General features: G+C 45.8%; 1 protein-coding gene across 1 annotated transcript in view; it reads left to right on the forward strand.

Moving 5' to 3' along the window:
- The window catches only part of TTC9 (tetratricopeptide repeat domain 9), a 71,942-nt gene that overhangs the window by 47,416 nt on the left and 4,596 nt on the right, over positions 1-19,930 (forward strand). The gene's annotated exons all lie outside the window — the stretch shown is intronic.

Here is a 19,930-nt window from a genome sequence, read left to right on the forward strand (position 1 = left end):
GAGTTGTTGAACTTGATCTGGGGCTAGATCTACATTTCCCTATATCCCAGGATTTAATCCCAGATTATCTGCTTTGAACTGGATTATATGAGTCTTCACTGCCACATAATCTGGGATAAGTAGATAATCTGAGATCAGATCCTGGGATATAGGGCAGTGTAGATCTAACCTGGGACTGCTAGCTGGAGTAACAAACATGCGAAGCATTTTTTCACATTTCTGCTCAACGTTGAGATCAGGCATTGGCAAAGTACAGTCCCTGGGCCCCATTTTTGTGGCCCTTGAAGTCCCTACCAGTCCCCTAAATCTTTCATTGCTCATCTTTTTTTCTCAAAAGCCATGTAGAAATCCCCTCAAGTGCATGAAAACACATGTAAATACTAGGCCTGTTTGATCAAGAAAAAATTTGTTTCTAAATTCGATTCTTAATTGGGGTGTTTTTTTGTTTCGATATTTAAAATATTTACAAAACTTTCAAAAAAAATGTTTTGTTATTTACGAATTTTCGTAAATATTTACAAAACATTTTAGAAACAATTTTTTTCTTGATCAAACAGGCCTATGTAGGGCAAATAGACATAATGTTTGTGTGCTGGGGAGGGACTGGGCTGGCATGGCTGCAAATCCTGTTTCTTGCCATGGGAAAGGCAAATTGCTTCTGCTGCAGTGGCCCATCCAAGGCCCAGAGAAGAGGCCTGCCTTCCTGGCTCTCTCCCTGTGAGGCCCGGCCAGCCTTGCTTCCCCTCCCATTTGCGCCAAGCCCTTCCCTGCTGGGTAGAGGGGCCCCTCCTCACCTTCTCCTTCTTCAGCTTGTAGGGCATCCCGGACCGTGAAGGGCTGCCTGTGGCCCCGCGCTCGGCCTCTCTCGCCCGCTTCTCCTCCTCCTCCTCGCCGCCGCCTCCCTCCTCCTCCTCCTTCCTCCCAGCTCCCAGCTGTGTTGCAGGAAGTGCCGGCACTTCCTGCAACACAGGAAGAGGAGGAGGAGGAGGAGGAGGAGGGCGCAGCAGCCGGAGCGGATCGGATCGCGCGCGCGCTCCTGCGCCCTCTTCCTCCTCCTCCTCCTCCTCCTCCTCCCACCTGTGTTGCAGGAAGTGCGGGGGGGAGGAGGAGGAAGAGGAAGAGGGCGCAGGAGCGCGCGCGCGATCCGATCCGCTCCGGCTGCTGCGCCCTCCTCCTCCTCCTCCTCCTCCCCCCCGCACTTCCTGCAACACCGGTGGGAGGAGGAGGAGGAGGAGGAGGAGGAGGAGGGCGCAGCAGCCGGAGCGGATCGGATCGCGCGCGCGCTCCTGCGCCCTCCTCCTCCTCGCGCCGCCCCTTCGCCCCGCCCGCCCCATTTACTGCTGGGGTGCTTGGGAGCGCCGGATTGGCTCCCAGGCACCAGCACTGCAGCACAGCAGCCTCCATCCCATTAACGAGCGGAGCTTCAGCTCGTAAAAAAAATGGGGCTGCTGCTTCGATATTTTCAAACCCTTCCGGGTTTGAAAATATGTTTTGATATCGCTTCGGATATGCAAAAAATAACGATTTAAATACGAAATAACGAATTAACGAAACGAAACTGACAGGCCTAGTAAATACCCCCAACCTCCTCAAGCACCCCAGAATGCTGACCCCATGCTATCCCAGATACCGCCATTTCTCTCTGCAGTGTCTCTCAAATTGGCAAAAATAATGGCTGCAATCCTGTGTGGCTCAGAATAGTACCGTTGTTCTACACGTGAATCTACATTTTTCTGAACCACATACCACCATCATCACCTAGATTTACTTTAAAGCTCCTGTGGCCCCTATACTCTGAATGCAATGCTATGCTCTTTGAATAACAGGCAGGATTGAAGATGTATGTATCTGTCTATATCCCCATAATGAGCCTTGAAATCATCACAGCAATGCTGAGAGCCACTGCAGTTCCCAGAGGCTGTTGTGCTGCTGTAAGAAGTATTTCACACCTGTCTATGAAGACATAACCAGTTGCTTCTTCAATCCTGCCCACTCCCAGCAGTGTACAGGTTCACTGTAAGGGACTGTAAGATGACACTCAGGTAAGGGTGAGGAGTCTTTGAGCTCTGTGGATAGACAAAGGGAATGTGAAGATCTGCAGACCCAAAAAGAGAGCATAGGTGTGTTTATGGAGAACTTACATGTTCTTATGCCATAATCATCACCATTTTGAGGGGGACTGTGGAGGAAGAGGGAGATATTTGAGCTTGCTGTTGGGAAAAGTGATGGTTAAATGTCCTTTGGGTAGTAATGACAGTTCAAATATTAATCCATGTTTTGAAGGGCTTCTGCAAGCTGAGGAACCCTATTCCTAAACAAGTTCAGCACTTTAGATAACACCTTCAAAACTAACCAGAACTTGGAATGGATTCACTGCCCTTTGTGTTGATGTTCCTCTCCAATCAGATTATGTTAAATGCTTAGGGATCCATGTCACTGTGAAAGAGCCAATCAGAAATATCACCTCACCACCACCACTGTTGTATCTACTGGGGTGTTGTACATCTGGAGAGGTGGGGAGGGAGGAGAAATCATTTTGGTGGGGCATCTCTATTCATTTCTCAAACATGGATCATTGGTTCTGTATGAAGTGTTACAATGTGATGTAATGACAGTATGGCTCTAACTGGATTTTTAATCATCTAAAGAGAAGTAAGAGAAAAGAGATGCAAATTCCCACACCCATTCCCATCAGAAAACACCAACAAACCCATTTGTTTTGCTGATGTACACATATATTATTATTTGTTGTATCCTTTGGGGCCATACTAATCACCTCTTGAATTGAGGAGCTGAATTTAAATTATTCTTAACAGCCTCATCCTATCTCTCCAGGACTCAACAGGTTACCAAGGCTATCACAATTGATACAGAAAAGTATCTCATGGTTGAATAAGTGGGAAGCCATCTGCTCATAGGAAGTATGGATCAAGACTAGCCTAGTTGAGTTGAGGTCAAGGTACATTTCAGTGAAAGACATACACAAGAACATACTCTTCTGTCTCTTTCCCTCCCCTCTCCCCTTCATACAGGACATTCAATAAATTTAGGCTTATGTTGCCCTCTTAATATCCCACAAGGCATTCTGTTTCCATCTGTCATGTTTGGGCAGAATGCTGCCTGAAGCAGTTTCCATTTGACTCAAACAGCTGCATACTCTGCATTAGCTCTGCCAGTGTATTTATGCATCCTTTCAGTCAGCCAGTAGAGATGAGAAGCTGCCATCCCTGCTTTGTATCTCAGTGAACCAGAGAAAATGCCTAGCCTCATCTAAACACAAACTACATAATTAGAGGGGAGTGCAAAATGATCTCTTTTTCACCTCTGAGGTCCAGGTTGGGTTCAGGTACTGTCCAGCTTTTCCAGCCATTACCTACTAATTATAACTATGACTTTTATCCCATGGATCAAGCTCCCTTTTATTCATTTCTAAAATCAACAGTGAGCTACATTCTTAAAATAAACACATTGTCTCCAACCATGTTTTTCAGCAAAAGGAGTTATGGACTTGAGTATTGCTTTATGCAGGGAAAGAAAGACTTGATCTGAAGCTGCCAAGCAACCAGATGTCTGGAGGTGGGGGAGAGTCCACTAGTTTTGTTGTTTTCAAATCTGTTGCCTATTTTCTGTGTTTCAGTAAATACCCTAAAGCCATGGTTCCCAACCTGTGGTTCGTGGTCCACAAGAACAAAAATATGGTCCATGGCCTCATAATTACTACACTGCTGCCTCAAAACCATGCAGCAACAAGAGCGACTGGTCACGCAAAACCCTCTTAGAGTGCCGAGACATTGGGGATGTCAGAAGGGGAGAGGCTGACTACCCACGAAAGATGATTAGAATCATGGAATAATAAGAGTTGGAAGAGACTCATGGGCCATCCAGACCAACCCCCTGCCAAGAAGCAGGAAAATCACATTCAAAGCACTCCTGACAGACGGCCTCCCAGCCTCTGCTTAAAAATCTCTAAAGAAGGAGCCTCCACTACACTCCAGGGCAGAGAGTTCCACTGCTGAACAGCTCTCACAGTCAGGAAGTTCTTCCTAATGTTTAGGTGGAATCTCCTTTCCTGTAGTCTGAAGCCATTGTTCAATTGCGTCCTAGTCTCCAGAGCAGCAGAAAATAAGCTTTCTCTCTTTTCCCTATGACTTCCCCTCACATGTTCATACATGGCTATCATGTCTCCTTTCAGCCTTCTCTTCTACAGGCTAAACATGGACAGCTCTTTAAGCTGGCCCTCATAGGGCTTGATCATTTTAGTCGCTCTCCTCTGGACACATTCCAGCTTGTCAACATTTCCCTTCAATTTCAATGCCCATAATTGGACACAGTATTCCAGGTGTGGTCTGACCAAGGCAGTACAGAGGGTTAGCAGTGCTGGGCTGCTGGGCTGCTGGCTACTCACAAGGAGTCCTGGGAGCAGTCTGCTGTGCTGTGCTTGCTGTGAAGGGGCAATAAAGATCTCCAGCCTGCTCCCAGGACTCCTTGTGAGTAGCCAGCAGCCCAGGCCTCCTCCAGTGGGGTGTGACTCAGCAATCTGCAAGGGGCCTCTACATCTATAAAGCTGAGTCCACAGGCCTGCCAGGGACTGAGTCTGCTGTGCTGTGCTTGCTGTGAAGGGGCAATAAAGATCTCCAGCCTGCTCCCAGGACTCCTTGTGAGTAGCCAGCAGCCCAGGCCTCCTCCAGTGGGGTGTGACTCAGCAATCTGCAAGGAGGCCTCTACATCTATAAAGCTCTACATCTGCGGCCGCCATCTTGCGTCTCACTTTTCCATTGCCGCCGCCGTCCCTTCACCGCTGCCGCTGCGACCGGACCACCGCTGGGGCCAGGGCCGAGCCAGGGCGTCCCGCTTCTCCATCGCCGCCGCCGTCCCCTCACCGCCGCCGGTACGACCGGACCACTGCTGGGCCACGGAGAGCGTCATGGCCGCTGAGGCCGCCATCTTGGCGCCCCGCCTTCACCATCGCTGCCGCTGCTGCGACCGGTCCACCGCTGGGGCCGTTGGGCCAAGCCAGGGCACGGAGAACGCCACGGCTGTTGCGACCGCCATCTTGGCACCTCGCCTCACCATCGCCGCCTTTCCATCGCTACCGCTGCAGCTGCTGGGCCGCCGCTGGGCCATCGCTGCCGCCTTCCATCGCGGCCACCACCATTTGGCCCGCCGCCGTGTCATTGCTGCTAGATTTCACCTTTGCCACCACTGCTGGATCTTCTAGAGTTTCATCTTTTCAGCGTTGACTAATATTGTGTAGAACCTTTGTATGTGCCTTAATATTGTGTAGACCTCTTGTGCTGGCCTCAGTAGTGTGTAGACCTTTGGTGCTAGCCTTAATAGACCTTTAAGCCAGCCCCTATATTGATACATACTGAATGAGAGTTTGATTGACCATCTGTGCTGCCCACCGCTGAGTTGTCACCTCCGGAAGCCCCATCCGCTTGTATACCAACCGTCTAAAGATTCCACCGGGGATCATATCAATAGTTAACTAATTTGCCATCACTTTCATCCCCATTGGAGGGTAATATATACTACCAACTTAGTATATTCCTGGTTGTCATTTGTACCAATATGGTGAGAACATAATAGAGCACTTTAGGCGCCTGCCGCCTGCTGCTAGATTGCACCAGCACTTTCGCCCCTTCCCCATCCCTCCGTGCCGCACTTTAATTATTGTCGAATAGAGCACTATTATTGTCGAATAGAGCACTTTAGACCTAGCACTTTATGATTGTGCCCGAGAGCACGTAGTGTCTGCTGTTGATTAAATACTACTATAGACAGGGCTGCATTTAAAAACTTGCACTTTAAGATCTAGCCCATTGGTGTGGCTGGAACACCACCACCATCTGTATTGCTGCTATCCATGTGGTTCCCCATCCCCATTTATGTACTGTCCCTGTTACTTCTGTGTAGCGGAGGGGGCAAAAAAGGAGGTGGGTTGGAGCCTGCGAACGAAAATGGGATAGGGAGGGAGGGGGAGGGGGAGAGAGGATGTTGGCAAGAACCAAAAAATCTAACAACGAGCAAAGTAGAAAGCAATTTCTTGACTATGGATGGCGGCATGGAGGGGGGGAGGTCTTCCACTAGCCGAGGGGCCCCCATAGAGGTCGTGGTGGGAAGGAGGAGATGCGGAAAAAGGAGACCTCAAATTCGGCCTAATTCGGAACGCTTATCCATATTAACAACCCCCAATCGGTCTCCTAAGGTAAATTGGTGTAACCAGGTGAGCGGACCCTCCGGCTTGAAGGTGGTGTTGTTGAACGCCAGATCTGTCAACGGAAAAACGACCTGGATCCAGGATTTAATCCTGGAGGAGCGGGCAGATCTGGCGTGCATCACGGAGACCTGGTTGGATGAAGCTGGGGGCGTAAATCTCTCCCAGCTTTGCCCTCCAGGTTTCTCCGTGCAACACCAACCAAGAGCCGGAGGACGGGGAGGCGGGGTCGCAGTGGTCTATAGAGATTCCATCCATCTGACCAGGAGCCCCATCCCGCAGACCACAAATTTTGAATGCGTCCACCTGAGGGTGGGTGACCGGGACAGAATAGGGATTCTGCTAGTGTACCGTCCACCTCGCTGCACTACAGTCTCCCTACCTGAGCTAGCGGGGGTGGTCTCGAGCCTGGCGGTGGAGTCCCAACAGCTCCTTGTGCTGGGGGACTTCAACATCCATGCCGAGGCAACCCTCACAGGAGCGGCTCAGGACTTCATGTCCGCCATGGCAACCATGGGGCTGTCCCAACGGATAACTGGCCCCACCCACTGTGCTGGACACACATTGGACTTGGTCTTCTGCCAGGGATGGGAGCAGGGTGGCGGTGTGGAGGAGCTGTCTATCTCTCCGTTGCCATGGACCGACCACTTCTTGATCAGATTTAGGCTCACTGCGCCCCCTAACCTCTGCAGAGGTGGAGGACCCATTAAGAAGGTCCGCCCCAGGAGGCTTATGGATCCGAATGGATTCCTGACGGCTCTTGGGGATTTTCCCGCCACCTCGGTAGGTGACCATGTCGAGGCCTTGGTCGCTCTCTGGAATGGGGAGATGACCAGGGCAATTGACAGGATCGCTCCGGAACGTCCCCTCTCGAGTAACCGAGCTAAACCAGCCCCTTGGTTCACTGAGGAGCTGGCAGCGATGAAGCGAAGGAAGAGGGTACTAGAGAGCGTGTGGCGCTCGGACCCAAGCGAGCCAAATCGAACACGGTTTGTGTCCTTTCTAAGGGCATATGCCGCGGCAATAAAAGCCGCAAAGAAAACTTTCTTTGCGGCTACTATTGCGTCTGCAAAGAACCGTCCGGCGGAGCTGTTTCGGATTGTCAGAGGTCTTTTAACTCCCCCTACCTCAGGTGGGAGCCCTGACAATTCGGTCACGCGCTGTGAAGCATTTGCTCGGTTCTTTGCAGACAAAGTCGCTTTGATCCGCTCTGAGCTGGACGCCACATTAAGTGCAGTCTCTGTGGATGTGACACAAGCACCTGCTTGTCCTATTTTGTTGGATTCTTTTCAGTTTGTGAAGCCCGAGGATGTGGACAAGATACTTGGAGGAATGAGGCCCACCACGTCCATCCTAGACCCCTGCCCATCCTGGCTTCTGAAGAAGGCCAGAGGGGGATTGGCCGAGTGGGTAACGGTGGTGGTGAATGCCTCCCTTCGGGAAGGCAAGATTCCAGCGAGCCTAAAACAGGCTATTATAAAGCCGCTGTTGAAGAAGCCATCACTGGACCCCACCAAATTCGAAAACTTTCGGCCTGTTTCCAATCTTCCCTACTTGGGCAAAGTCATGGAAAGCGTGGTGGCCTCACAACTCCAGGTATTCTTGAGAGACACGGATTATCTGGATCCGGCACAGTCTGGTTTCAGACCGGGACATGGTACCGAGACGGTCTTGGTCGCCTTAGTCGATGATCTGCGCCGGGAGCTAGACAGGGGGAGTGTGTCCCTGTTGGTGCTCCTGGACCTCTCAGCGGCCTTCGATACCGTCGACCACGGTATTCTTCTGGGGCGCCTTGCAGAGATGGGTCTCGGGGGCACTGCTTTGCAGTGGCTCCGGTCATTTCTGGAGGGCCGTACCCAGAAGGTGTTATTGGGGGACTCCTGTTCAACACCACAGCCTTTGACCTGTGGGGTTCCTCAGGGCTCCATCCTGTCCCCCATGCTGTTTAACATCTACATGAAGCCGCTGGGTGAGATCATCCGGAGTTTCGGGGTGCGGTGTCATCTGTACGCAGATGATGTCCAACTCTGTCACTCCTTCCCACCTGCTACTAAGGAGGCCGTCGAAGTCCTGAACCGGTGCCTGGCCGCTGTAATGGTCTGGATGAGGGCGAACAAACTGAAATTAAATCCAGACAAGACAGAGGTACTCCTGGTCAGTCGCAAGGCCGAACAGGGTATAGGGTTACAGCCTGTGCTGGACGGGGTCGCACTCCCCTTGAAGGCTCAGGTTCGCAGCTTGGGTGTGACCCTGGACTCGTCGCTGAGCCTGGATCCCCAGGTTTCAGCGGTGACCAGGGGAGCATTTGCACAGCTCAGGCTCGTGCGCCAGCTGCGCCCGTATCTTGGGAAGTCTGACTTGGCCACGGTGGTACACGCTTTGGTCACATCCCGCCTCGACTACTGCAACGCGCTCTACGTGGGGCTGCCCTTGAAAACGGCCCGGAAGCTCCAGCTAGTCCAGCGCGCGGCAGCCATGTTGTTAACAGGAGCAGGGCGTAGGGAGCACACAACGCCCCTGCTGTCCCAGCTCCACTGGCTGCCGATTTGCTACCGGGCCCAATTTAAGGTGCTGGTACTATCCTACAAAGCCCTAAACGGTTCCGGCCCAAAATACCTTGCAGACCGCATCTTGGCCTACGAGCCCACGAGGACCTTGAGATCATCCGGGGAGGCCCTTCTCTCGATCCCGTCTGCCTCACAGGCACGCCTGGCGGGGACGAGAGAGCGGGCCTTCTCGGTGGTGGCCCCCCGGCTGTGGAACGCCCTCCCTGCTGAAGTTAGACAGGCGCCCTCCCTTATGGCCTTTCGTAAGAGCCTGAAAACATGGCTCTTCGAGTTGGCCTTTAACTGAGTGCTATATCTTGGCAATGATGACCGGAATGGACCACGACTATGAGACTGACTATGACTCATGATATGACGAAGCGGATTTTTAGTATAAGTATATGTCAAGTAGTAGTAGCATGTTATGTATTGTTCTGATTACTGTAAATTGTCTTTTCTATGTTGTTGTTCACCGCCACGAGTCGCCCCCTGGGCTGAGAGTGGCGGTAAATAAGTGCAAGTAATAAATAAATAAATAAATAAATTAGCACGACTTCCCTGGATCTAGACCCTATATTCCTGTTTATGCAGGCCAAAATCCCATTGGCTTTAGCCGTTGCATGACATTATTGACTCATTTTTAACTTGTCCACAAGAATTCCAAGATATTTTTCACATGTACTGCTATTACGCCAGGCATCCCCCATTCTATATCTTTGCATTTCACTTTTTTCTGCCTAAGTTGAGTATCTTGCATTTGTCACTGTTGAACTTCATTTTGTTAGTTTTGGCCCATCCAACATCAACTTTAGATTATTAAATATAGTTTTCTGTGGGCGAGCAGATGGCGACTACTGGATGGCTTATGTTCTGTATCAATAACTACAGCTGATGTGGTCTGTCCAATGCAATTTTGTTCATCAGCACCCCAAATAATCAAACCAAATCTAAAGTTGACCAAAAACCAATTCGTAACCCATTTGGTACTAATGTTGGAGAGTGATCACTGGTCAAGTGATCCCTGGTAAAAAAAAAAAAAGGTTGGGAACCACCTAAAGGCACCACATCCTGTCTGATCTTAGGTGCTAGGTAGGGTCAACCCTGGTTAGTATTGGGATGGGAGATGTCAATTAATACCAGTTATTGAAGGCTATATTTCATAGGAAAGAACTTTCTAAGAAAACCTTTGCCTAAGAAACGCTTGTGAAATGTATGAGGTCACCATAAGTTGACAGGCACGTAAAAACCAGGGATTGGGACAGGCTCCTACCTTTCAAAAAACATCACATGTCAGCAGTATTTCTTTTTCATGTTTGAAGTTTGTAGGCCATGTATGTAGGCATCGTGTTATAAACTTAAACCAGGCTTTCACAACCTGGAATCTTTCATAAGTGTTGGATTACAGTTCCCATTTCCTGAACTTGTGTGGCTGAGTTACTAGAAAATGAAGAGAGTCCTTGTCCATCACATGCAGGAGAGAGTAAATTAGAGACAGCTGAGCTAAAGGCAGGTGAGTCTTCTAAACCCATTCTCCATGGGCTCTGTAGAAGTGAAAGATGCATTTTAGGACACGTCAGGAAAAAAAAAATAAAGATGTGGTCGTGGAAGAGTAATGTGTCAATGTGACTCCAGTGGCTCTGGCAATGTTTTCTATAACCCTTTCTCTGCTCAGCCACTCCATCCCACAGTAAAGCTGAACAGAAGAATCAGCCCTGGACAACATAATCAATGGTTAAAGGTTCTGGGAGTTGCAGTTCACCAACCCCAACATGGAGGAACAGAATGTGAGATTCTGCCATGTAAACCTTTCTCCTGGATCTTGAGTCATCCTCAGAATGATATATAATGCAGTTGACCACACTGAATTGCATTATATGAGCCTACACTGACCATATAATGCAGTAAACTGCATTATATGACAATGTTGATGGGGCCTAGGTTGCTGCCTATTTTACTTATCGTTCTCTTGGAGTTATAGACAGAGTCATGGGCACTCGGTGAAGTTTGATCTTTGTTGCTAGACCCCATTATTTTGAGTAGCCTGTATACTACATTTTTGGGGATTTTAAGGGGATTTTAAGCGTTACTCTAAGAATTACAATATCTGCAATGGCGTGCACAGCTTTTTTCCAGCTCTTCCTCTTTCCAAACTGAAATATGCCCCTTTCTCAATATTTCCGCATTCATTCACCTCAAACCAATATTTATTTATTTATTTATTTCATAGGTGTTGTATTTACACAGGTGGCTATCTCTAGTGCTGGCAAAAGGTAGCTATCGAAACCTAGATCCCTTCTTGAGTATCCACTGGAGTTTGGAAAAGTTCATTTCTTAAAGGAACGTGACTCCTCAAATCCTCCGGTTTGGAGGATTGTGGGAGGAATAATCCAGAAACAACTAGGATTTTCAAGTGTTGAGCTCTAGAGTTCAATGCTTAAATTCTAACACTGACAGTTGTTCAATTGCGACATGCAGCCAATATCGTAGGCCATTGTTTCTGAATGCCATTGTATATGGTTTATTTTAAAAAAGAAAGACTATTGTAGTTTTTTTCTTAATTTAAAAAGAGAGAAAAATTTGTATTTCAGTACTGAGGTGATCTATGTACTCTGAAAGGTATTATATAAATGCCTCCTATTGTATTACTGGCCTAACCTTCCTTGCCCCAGTTTTTCTGTCTGTGAAATGGAGGTATTTATGCTTTTTGGCTTTGCGTGAGCCTTCACGCTTGAAATATCATGAGTTTGCAAAGTTTTGTGTGCCCATTGAAATAAAGAAAGATGCATTAGGGCAAGTTAGTGGAAAATTACTTTTCTGAACAAAAGAATTTCTTAAATGGCCAGCAGGAATTTACTTCACAGAAGGCTCTTCTGTTCTGAAAGCCTGCTGCTGTTGAACTAAATCTCTTAAAGCTATTTATTTTTCTGCCAAGGTCTTACAGAGCTGAAAACTAACCTGCCCGAATTGCTTTCCATCACTCTGCCCTCTAACCTCAACCACAAAACAAGTAGAGAGGTATCTGAAGTAATTGCGTGGTCCCCTCATTAAAGGAGACATCTTGGATAAGGACAGGAGGCCATTAAAAATATGGCAACTTTTAATGATAAACCAAACTGAAAACATACTGACTGGACACTCAGGGCTTCCAAAAGTAGGCTTATGCCCTGGAATTTTGCTCTTTCTCTCAATATCCTTTAAGTCTTTGTGGGAATGAGGCGAAACACACACAAATGTCACTTAAGGGCTAAGAGTTACAAAATATTGTGCAAAAAATACAGCAGAAGCTTTCTCTCTGTTGCCCTGCTTCCCAATCCACATGGTCAAGTCAACTTTGATTTATATCAGCGTTTCTCAACCTGGGAGTCAGGACCCCTGGAGGGGTCACCAAAGACCATAAGAAAAACCAGTATTTTCTGTTGATCATGGGGTTCTGTGTGGGAAGTTTGGCCCAGTTCTATCGTTGATGAGGTTCAGAATGCTCTTTGATTGAAGGTGAACTATAAATCCCAGCAACTACAACTCCCAAATGTCAAGGTCTATTTTTTTTTCAAACTCCTCCAATGTTCACATTTGGACATACTGAGTATCTCCAAAGTTTGCTCCAGATTCATCATTGTTTGAGTCCACAGCACTCTCTGAATGTAGGTGGAATAGAACTCCAAAACTCAAGGTGAATGCTCACCGAATGTTCCAGTATTTTCTGTTGGTCATGGGAGTTCTGTGTCAAGTTTGGTTCAGTTTCATTGCTGGTGGAGTTCAGAATGCTTTTTTATTGTAGACGAACTATAAATCCCAGCAACTACTACTCCCAAATGTCAAGGTCCATTTCCCCCGAAATCTGCCAGCGTTCACATTTGGGCATATTGAATATTTGTGCCAAGTTTGGTCCAGATCCATCATTGTTTAAGTCCACAGTGCTCCCTGGATGTAGAGCACTCAAGGCCAATGCTTTGAGCTTTGAGTTCTGTGTCAAGTTTGGTTCAATTCCATTGTTGGTGGAGTTCAGAATGCTCTTTGATTGTAGGTGAACTATAAATCCTAGCAACTACAACTCCCAAATGACAAAATAACCCCCCTCCCCCAAATGCCACCAGCATTCAAATGTGGGCATATTGGGTATTTGGTCCAGTGAATGAAAACACATCCTGCATATCGGATATTTACATTACTATTGATAACAGTAGCAAAATTACAGTTATGAAGTAGCAACAAAATTATTTTATGGTTGTGGGGTCAGCACAACATGAAGAACTGTATTAAGGGGTTGTGGCATTAGGAAGGTTGAGAAACACTGATTTATAGTGATCTCATGAATAAGACTGAATCTACACTGCCATATAATCTAGTTTTAAAATGCAGATCAACTGCTTTAAATAGGATATGAGTATACGCTGCCATATAATGTAGTTCAATGTAGTTAATCTGCATTCATAAAGTGGATTATATAGCAGTGTAGATGAGACCAGAGAGACCTCCAAGGATCCTTGTTATCAGTAATCTTGTTCTGCTCTTGCAAGCTCAGGGCTGTGATTTCCTTTACTCTGTAATGTGCTGTTCCTTTTCCCCTACTCCCTTCTACTATCCACTATTATCTTTTCGAATGTGTCATGCTTTCTCATGGTATGTCCAAAGTTCAGCAATTTCAGTTTAGTCATCTAAGCTTCTAGAAATAGTTCAGACTTGATTTGCTCTAAGACCCACTCATTTCCCTTTTTAGTAGTTCATAGTATATGTAGAACTCTCCTCTGTCACTACATTTCACATGAGTTGATTCCATTCCTTTCAGCTTTCTTCATTATCCGGCTTTCACAACTGTAGATAGAAATCAGAATTTTTATGGCATTGACAATCCGGATGCTGGTACTCAATAATATATCCATGATGTTTTTTAAGGTTTTAAATTGTATATTGTATTGTTTTTAGTATTGTTAGCCACTTTGGATCTCTTTTGGGACCTGTTTTTGGAGAGGGTGAATGGGATTGTCATCATCATAAATCCATAAACACTCTTGTGCTGCCAAACGTACATACAAATGACAATGGTTTCCTGCTTGGGGGGGGGGGAACCATCAGAGGGGTATAGTGTCTAGATCCAGGGAAATCATACTATCCCTCTACTCTTCCTTGATCAGACCACACCTGGAATACTATGTCCAATTCTGGGCACCGAAATGTAAGGGAGATGTTGACAGGCTGGAATGTGTCCAGGGGAGGGCAACTAATATGATCAAGGGTCTGGAGAACAAGCCCTATGAGGAACAGCTTAAAGAGCTGGGCATCTTTAGCCTGCAGAAGAGACGGCTGATAGAAGACATGATGGACATGTATAAATATGTGAGGGGAAGTCATAGGGAGGAGGAAGCAAGCTTGTTTTCTGCAGTCCTGGAGACTAGGACATGGAACAGCGGCTTCAAACTACAGGAAAGGAGAGTCCACCTGAACATCAGGAAGAACTTCCTAACTGTGAGAGCTGTTCATCAGTGGAACTCTCTGCCCGGAGTGTGGTGGAGGCTCCTTCTTTGGAGGCTTTAAGCAGAGGCCGGATGGCCATCTGTTGGGGGTGCCTTGAATGCCATTTCCTGCTTTTTGGCAGGAGGTTGAACTGGATGTCCCATGAGGTCTCTTCCAGTTCTATGATTCTATGATAAAACCCATTTTGGAGAAGTCTGAAGCAGTGGGAAAGCAATGATGGATAGAATCATTATAGTTTCCAACTTTCTAATTGAACATTAACATTTTATGAAGGAATAAGAAAAGGAACACATTGGCAACAGAAATTGTGACATCCCATTTAGTGGAAGCATTTGAAAAAACAGACTAGAAAAATAGGTGTCAGAAAATGTTTCAGTGAAGAAATTCTTGGCATGAGATGAGATGGAGGGTGGAATAGATCGACCTGGCTGTATCTTTCAATCTTTTTCTTTTGTGATTACAGTTTTCTTAATAAAGCCAGAGTCTGCATTAAGCCTTGCCTGAGAGATTTTGAGCTAGCAAGCATTGAGAGTATCTCGTGGCACAAACTTGACCCAATCTTTTTTTGCCCTCCAGCTCTTGAGGAAGATAACACATTTGAGAAATTATCCATGCGGATGAATTTGTGCTGGAGGTCATTGGCTCCCTTTCTCACTGTGCTGTTGGGAAGCATAGCTCCTAATTGGCATATTATGTGCTGAAGTTTCTCCCTCCATGTTAGGTATCTGATAGATACAAGCTTGAGAATGTGCAAATCCCTTGCTTTGCTAGCTAATTATCACTCACCATATTCATTGAACATACATTCAAAAGTGTAAACTGCATGGCAGGAGATGCTCACAGCAAATATTTTACATACATGATTTTGGGTGAATGAAAATCATGCGTAGTTCACGTCTTTACCAAGCCACACACTGCCTTGCTAGAGAAAAGATATGCCACGCAGATGTTCAGTAAAGAATAAGGTGTTTAGTCTTTGCTATGCAGATCAACATATATACAGTCATGTGAACAGTTGCATTGACTCACACAATATCATTTGAGAGAGATAATGGTCCTTGGGTGTCCATGTGAAAGATCTCCTTCCAGCAGCCCAGAAGCAGAAAGTATACTAATTTGTCTTGGCATGCTCCTGCACAGAAAACCTAAACATGTAACTGTTGCCCAAACTCCCAGGCTCAGCTAGCATCCTGGGCATAACCCAACCAATCAGCTTCATGCTTTGCCTTTTTTAGTTAACAAACTCACCAACTGATTTCTACATGCTCCAGCAATGATTTGTGTATATTTACTAAAACAAAGAGGTCAAGGTGTATGTATTGCCCTGTTTCCAATGAGGGGTTAAGACCTTATTTATTAAAATATCTGACTTACCATGTGAAAGAGAGCTTCATATAGTAGAAATCTTCAGCAAAGATTCAAACCCAGCTTTGTTTGCTTAAAGCAAGCAGAGCAAAAGTGAAGGGAGCAGATTAGCCACAGAGCTATTAAAATTATGTGCTAGTTGTCATAATTGCTTTCCAGATTATTTCATTTATTTTATGGCTCTTTGCTGGTTTGGCACATTTCAATCCTAGGATTATCAACAAAAATGATAGAAAATTTAATTCATACACCACAAAGTGAGAGCAACTCAAGATTGCATCTCTGGAGGCTATGGTACTACCCATTGCAATATACTAAACTTTACTAGAAGCAAAATCTGGTCCCTTATTGAAAACCACTCCATTATTGAAAAACTCTCAGCCAATCCCACATGGCCATTTTTGTGTTTTGTAGTGAACAGGCAGGATTGGAGATGCATCTGGCTACATCTTTGTAGCCAGATGTGAAATGTTGATATCAGCACTGATCTCTGCCAGTGTCTTCTGTGGGTCCCAGCTTTGTTCTAATTCAGAGGGGTCAAACCTGTGGCCCTCCAGGTATTTTGGACTTCAGCTTCCAAAATTCCTGGCCATTGGACAAGATGGTGAGAGCTTCTGGGAGTTGGAATCCAGAACGCCTGAAGGGTCACAAGTTTGACACCTCTGCTTTTTGTGTGCTTAGCTCATAGCTGGACTCTCTCTGGTTCTGCCTGCTCACTGCAAAGCAATATAGTTTAGGTCTGCATGGAAATGTTTACACTACATAGATGGAATGTGGGGTTGAGACCTGAAAGTGTCTGTGACAACAGCTCTATCAGTGTTTCTCAACCTTCTGAATGCCACAACCCCTTAATACAGTTCCTCATGTTGTGGTGACCTCCAACCATAACATTATTTTTGTTGCTACTTCATAACTGTCATTTTGCTACTGTTATGAATCATAATGTAAATATCTGATATGCAGGATGTATTTTCATTCTCTGGATGAAATTTGGCACAAATACCCAGTATTTTGTCATGTAAGAGTTGTAGTTTCTGAGATTTATAGTTAACCTAAAATCAAAGAGCATTCTGCAATGATGGAATTAAACCAAACTTGGAACACAGAACTCCCATGGCCAACAGAAAATACTGGAAGGGTGTGGTGGGCATTGAGCTTGAGTTTCAGAGTTGTAGTTCACCTACATCCAGAGAGCACTTTGGACCCAAACAATGATGGATCTCGACCAAACTTGGCACAAATATTCAATATGCCCAAATGTCAAAATAGACTTGACATTTGGGGGGTTGTAGTTGCTGGGGTTTATGGTTCACTTACAATTAAAGATCATTCTGAACCCCACCAACTGGTCCAAATTTTCTACACAGAACTTCCATGACCAACAAAAAAATACTGTGTTTTCTGATGGTCTTTGGTGACCCCTCCGACACCCCCTCATGACCCCTCCAGGGTCCCAACCCCCAGGTTGAGAAATGCTGATTTAATCAAAGTTGACTTGAGCATGTGGATTGGGAAGCAGGGCAACAGAGAGAAAGCTTCTGCTATAATTTTTGCAAAATATTTTGTTACTCTTAGCCCTTAAGTGACATTTGTGTGTGTTTCGCCTCATTACCACAAAAACTTAAAAGATATAGAGAGGGAATGCTTCCAGAACATGGCCATACAGCCCAAAAAACCTACAACAACCCAGTGATTCTAGCCATGAAAGCCTTTGACAATACATTGCCACATCCTTTTGTTCCCCTCCTGTAGTGGTGACATTCTGTCTTATTAGCAAATTCCTGCCTCCCCCTGTACACTACATTTTGGACACCTCTCCTGGCCCTATGTGAGCAATTATTATTATTGGAGCCCCCGGTGGCACAATGGGTTAAATCCTTGCGCCAGCTGAAGTGCTGACCGAAAGGTCGGCGGTTCGAATCCAGGGAGCCAGTTGAGCTGCTATCTGTCAGCTCTAACTTCCCATGTGGGGACATGAGAGAAGCCTCCCACAGGATGGTGAAAACATCAAACATCCGGGCATCTCCTGGGCAATGTCCTTGCAGACGGCCAGTTCTCTCACATCAGACCTGCAGTTTTATCAAGTCAGTGCTGACCCAGGAAAAAATTATTATCTCCTCTTTTTCTCCAATAATATAGCTTAATAGATCTTTGCTGTAGAAATTCTTTGAGCCACTCCGATTTAGGGGGATAGAAGGAAAGAAAAGATTTTGAACCATGAAAATGGAAAAGCCGTTGCTTTCTTTAATTCTCAAGGAGGATATATTTGGAATGGCCAGGCTCTTTGTTTTGTTTTTCTATTTGGTGCTGAAATCCATGAAGAAGTCTCTTCTCAGCTTTTCCCTTTCTGTGATCTACTTATGAATGAGAGAAGGACACAAAAGGGACACTTCTAAATGCAAGGAGAGAGTCGGTTCCATCAAAGTCAATAGACAAGATTGTGCCTTATAAAGCATTCAAAAATGAAATGGAAGAAATATAAGACATTTGAAGAATAAAGCATTAATTTTTGCATTTTCCCATTACAGAGTGACTGAACTTTTCTTTCCTACCTCCAGCCCTGCCAATATTAAGACAGAAATTGCAATTCTATATGCATTTACCTGGGAATAAATCCCATTGAAGTTGGCTTGCACAGTATAGATCATAGAATCATATAGTTGGAAGAGGCCTCATGGGCCATCCACTCCACCCTCCTGCCAAGAAGCAGGAAAACTGCATTCAAAGCACCCCTGACAGATGGCCATCTGGCCTCTGTTTAAAGGCTTCCAAAGAGGGAGCCCCCATCACACCCCAGAGCAGAGAGTTCCACTGCTGAACAGCTCTCACAGTTGGGAAGTTCTTCCACATGTTCAGGTGGAATCTCCTTTGCTGTCGTTTGAAGCCATTGTTCCATGTTCTAGTCTCCAGGGCAGCAGTTAATAGGATTGCTCTCTCCTCCCTATCACATTTTTATACATGGCCATCATATCTCCTCTCAACCTACTCTTCCATAGGCTAAACATGCCCAGCTCTTTAAGCCGCTCCTCAAAGAGGTGGATTGTATTATACAAAGTTTAGGAGTCATTGAAAATAAGGATAGACATGTGAAAGAAAGTAAAGAGCATTTTTATTCTAAACAAGAAAGAATAGCATCAGGCCAATATGCCATCACACAGCTTGGTCGTCATGGTTTGGGAAGGGGAAAGAGGGAAAGCTAGCAATATCAGCCAAGGCACACCTGCAGGGTTATCATACAGGATGATTCATACTCCTAATTACTTCCACTTTGAGAGAACTCAAGGGATTGAATGAGCATGTGTAATGTACTTTTTAAAAATCTGCAATATCTAACAAAGGGGCTGTTTTTCTGCTTCTAGATTCACGCATAGAATGATAACAGAGCTTATGCTGTACCACTCGCACATGAGATTGTGCCTTTCTGAATGAAAGTGCTATCACAGCCAGTGCTGTGTCTTATTTTGCACTATGTTCCTACATTCATCAATTGTTGTTATTGGTTATTTCACACTCACCAAATTTGCAGCATCAAAGTTCACAGGTCTCACCTCTACACTGTAGAATTAATGCATTTTGACATCACTTTAACTTTAACTACCAAGGCTCAGTGTTATTACTTACTTTACTTACTTACTTAGGCGATCCCTTGTAGCCCAAAGATGATGGTCCTCCAAGTGTAGTGTCTTGGCGGTGAGTCCGTAGGTGGCTGTGGATACCTAGTCTTGATCTGCATGTTCTCCCGCAGTGAGGACTTCAGTTTCCAGGGGGAAGGCGGTCCTGTTCAGGTTGGCTTGACATGCCTTCCTCTTGGCACATTTCTCCCTTTTGCCCTCCATTCATGCCTCTTCAAATTCTGCAGCACTGCTGGTCACAGCTAACCTCCAGTTAGAGTGCCCAAGGGCCAGGGCTTCCCAGTTCTCAGTCTCTATGCCACAGTTTTTAAGGTTGGCTTTATGGCCATCTTTAAATCTCTTTTCCTGTCCACCAACATTACATTTCCCGTTCTTGAGTTGGGAGTATAGTAACTGCTTTGGGAGATGGCGATCAGGTATTCAGACAACGTGGACAGTCCAGCGGAGTTGATGGTGTAGGAGTATCACTTCAATTATGGGAGCCACCGTTTTACCAGGATTTTAGCTTTCTCAGCCCAGTAGTTCTGGTGCCTCATCAAACTACCAATCCCAGGATTCCATAGTATCGAGTCTCAACAGTTAAAGTGATGTTAAACTGCATTATGACTACAGTATAGATTCACCCTCTGAGATACTTGTATCTCATCGCACTTACAAGTTAAGATCCTAGCACTGGTAATTTCAAAATTATGATATGC

The sequence above is a fragment of the Anolis sagrei genome, chromosome 1 (genome assembly GCF_037176765.1).
Source record: "Anolis sagrei isolate rAnoSag1 chromosome 1, rAnoSag1.mat, whole genome shotgun sequence".
Classification (NCBI taxonomy): domain Eukaryota; kingdom Metazoa; phylum Chordata; class Lepidosauria; order Squamata; family Dactyloidae; genus Anolis; species Anolis sagrei.